This window comes from Mus caroli, chromosome 15 (assembly GCF_900094665.2).
Source record: "Mus caroli chromosome 15, CAROLI_EIJ_v1.1, whole genome shotgun sequence".
Lineage (NCBI taxonomy): Eukaryota > Metazoa > Chordata > Mammalia > Rodentia > Muridae > Mus > Mus caroli.
In genome coordinates this window covers 59,530,817-59,534,749 of record NC_034584.1, presented here as the reverse complement: position 1 = coordinate 59,534,749, position 3,933 = coordinate 59,530,817, and positions in this window count along the sequence as shown.

The following is a 3,933-nucleotide window of genomic DNA, read 5'->3' as shown; positions in this document are numbered from 1 at the left end:
AACAAGCTTTCTGCTTCTCCTTACTTCTAGACATCTGTGTTAGGCCATGTTTTTGAATTTTGTTCCTGGAGGTGTGGTGGTTTGACTAAGAATGGCCCCATTTGAGAGCTTTGTCACCTGGGAGTAGAACTGTTGGAGAAAAATTAGGATTGTGGTCTTGTTGTAGTAGGTGTGGCCTTGTTGAAGAAGTGTGTATTGCTGGAGGTGGGTGGGTTTGAGGTTTCAAAAGCCCATACCAGGTCTAGTCTCTCTTCCTCTGCCTACTGCATGTAGATCAGGATGTAAGCTCTAAGCTCCATGCCTTCCTGCTTGCTTCTATGTTTCTTGCCATGACAATTATGGGCTGATCCTCTAAGGAGACTGTATTTTACTTACAGGAAATGTTACTTTCTGGGTTTGCTCCTTTCTTTCTGCTTTCTGCAGACTTTGATTTCTACAAACATGTTTCCCAGCTGTCTGGCTGACTGTATACCTTTGAAGAATGGAGAGCATCTCAGTTACAATTACATTGACGACAACATACCCCTTGATAATAACAATCATTTGGTTATACAAACCAACTTCCAAGAATTCAGACAGAATGCCATGGACTTGACTTCTTTCTGCTATCTGATCTCTGACTTGGGTGACTCAGCCAGCTGAAGGCTGAATCATCTGGAGGTGTCTTCATTCACAAGTGTGACTCAGCAGCTTTGCCGAGCTGAGACTGTCAACTGGTCATCTATGTGACTATGCCTTTCAGTATAGTGGATGGGTTCTAAATGAAGCATCCAAGGACAAGGAGGAAACCTGCATTTTCCCAACCCAACTGAAAGCCAAGAAATTGAGCTCTGTATCCTCTTGTGAACCTTTCTGTGGTAGGAATTGCTTGTGCATCACAAAGAACCCTTTCATTGTAAAGCCCATATAAGCAACAGATACTGAGAAACACCAACTGGTGGGTCATGAAGAATTTACCATATGTCATCATGGTAAGTGTTCATCTTTTAAAAGAATACATATATAAATCCAAACAACAGAAAACAATTGACCTAGCCTTGTACAGTACCTCCCCTCTCTCTCTATCTCTCTGTGTGAGATAGATAGACAGATAGATCAACTTGCAGTCAGTTCTTCTACCATACAGGACTTGGGGATTAAACTCAGATTGCCAGACTTAGAGGCAAGTGCATTTACCCACTGAGCCTACTGACCATCTCTTTCATTCCATTTTTAAGTCAGACTATCTTTGAATAACTGAGTCTTAAGAGTTGTTGGAGCATTTTAGATTCTCCTCATTTTGTTAGGTATGTGGTTTACAAATGTTTCTTTCCATTCGATGGTCTTTCTTTTACTTCCTAGATTTCTCTCTTGAAACACAAAGATTTGCTTTTGATAAACTGTAATGCATTTTTTATTGTTATTTATTATTAGTCATATCTAAAAGAATCATTGGAAAATATAAGGTTATGAAGCTTTACCCTTTTGTTTTCTCCTGAGAGTCCCAGTTTTAGCTCCTATGTTCAGGTATTTGATCCATATTCAGTTGGAGTGCATGGTTGGGATACCACTTTCTTCTTTGTGAATGTGGTATCTCCTTGTCAGAATTGCTTGCCCATCATACCCTTCTTCCAAGATTCAGTTGTGTGGGCTATCCTTGTCGAAAACTAACTGAAAGGGAAGGTAAAGGCTCATTTCTAAGCGCTCTCACGTTTTAAATTCAAATATTTTTATTAACTAATTTATTTACTTTGATTCCCAATATCAGCCCTTCTTCTCTTAAAAAGGGGGTCACCTTGCCTCCCTCCTCCCTTTGGCACATCAAGTTACTGCAGGACTAGGTGCATCCTCTCCCACTGGGGCCTTTGGAAACAGGATCCAAAGGCAGGCAACAGATTCAGGAATAGTCTTGCTTTCATTGTTGGGAGAACTGCATGAAGACCAAGCTGTATATATGCTACATATAGACAAGGGGCCTAGGTCTAACCTGTGTTTACTCTTTGGTTGGTGATTCAGTCTCTGGGAGCCCCTAAGGATTCAGGTTAGTTGACTCTGTTGGTCTTTCTGTGGCATTCTTATTCCCTCCAGGTCCCTTAATCCTTCTCTCAAGTCTCCCACAAGACTCCCTGAGCTTGATTTTAATGTGTAGGTGTGGGTCTCTGTATCTGTTTCCATTGGCTGCTGGATGGAGCCTCTGAGAGTACAGTTATGCTAGACTTTTGTTTGCAAGCATAACAGAGTATTATCAATAGTGTCAAGGATTGGTTCTTGCCTGTGAGGTAGGTCTCAATTTTGGCCAGTAATTTGTCCATTCACGCTGTTTCTGCTCTATCTTTGTCTCTGCATATCTTGAAGGCAGGACATATTTTGACTCGAAGGTTTTGTGGGTGGGTTGCTGTCCTTATCCTTCCTCTGGGAAATCTACCTAGCTACAGAAAGTGGCCACTACAAGATCCATATCCCCCACTGCTAAAATTCTCAGCTAGAGTCAACCCCATAGCACCCTGGGGCCTATCCCATTCACCTATCCCAGGTCTCTGGCATGTCCCAGGGATGCACCCCAACCTGCCACCAGTTTCTGTTCAGTCTCCCCTGATCCCCCTACACATGACTTCCCTTCCCCTCTTCCCTCTTTTCTATTTTCCCCTACTACCCTATACTCTCACCCAGTTCCTTCCCCTTATCCACCTTCAATAACCATTTTATTTTCCCTTCTGAGAAGGATTCAAGCATCCTCCCTTGGAAACTTTCCTTGTTATTTGGCTTCTTTGGTTCTGTAGATTGTAGGAGGGTTATCCTGCATTTTATGACTAATATCCACTTATAAGTGAGTACATACCATGCATACCCTTTTAGGTCTGTGTTGCTTCACTCAGGATGACATTATCTGGTTCCATTCATATGCCTGCAAAATTCATGATGTCTTTGTTTTTAATAGCTGAGTAGTATTCTACTTTGAAGATGAGCCACATTTTCTTTATCCATTCTTCAGTTGAGAGGCATCCAGGCTGTCTCCAGTTTCTGGCTGTTACAAATAAGGCTATGAACATAGTCAAGCAAGTGTCCTTGTAGGATGGTGGATCATCTTTTAAATATATGCCAAGGGGTGGTATAGCTGGGTCTTGAGGTAGAACTATTTCCATTTTTTCTGAGAAGCTGTCAAATTGATTTCCAGGGTGTTGTGCAAGTTTGCATGCTCACCAGCAATGGAAGAGTGCTTCCCTTGCCACACATCCACACCTGCATGTGCTGTCTGTTGAGTTTTTTTTTTTTTTTTTTTTTTTTTTTTTTTTTTTTTTTTTTTTTTACTAGTCTCTGATAAACCCTTGTCAGGCTTCTGATGGCTATACTCTTTCTTGCTAGGATATTGTCTGAATGTGTTTCTCAACTAAGGACTATGTCCTGTATATATTCATCGGCATGCCATTAGCTACAACTCTGGTTTATTTATAATCTTCCATCTCCTCCTATCCTTTTTTTGGAACTACTAAACAAAACAACACATGTTTTACAAAATTGAGATAAATTCTCCACATGCCCAGAAAGCATGCAGGAATGAATCTAAAGGCTGAACAGAAGGCCATCTTTCTTCAGATAGCTTCTTGTGCATCCTTAAGAAAGAAGACACAGAATCCCCAAAATGCATTCCCTGTGAGTTCAATTTTAAATGTTTCATTAAGAGCCACTGAGATGAATGGATGCTTTTTTTTTTTTAATAAAAAGTAGATTATTAAAACAACAAATACTTCCTTTTGAAAAAATATTCCCTTCTGAATGAGATTACTTAGTTTCTTTGGGTCTGTGGGTTGAAGTATGGTTATTCTACACCTTATGTCTAATATCCACATGTGAGTACATATCACGCACGTCTTTCTGGGTCTGGGTTACCTCACTGAGGATGATCTTTTCTAGCTCCATCCATTTGCCTGAAAATTTAATAATATCTTTGTTTTT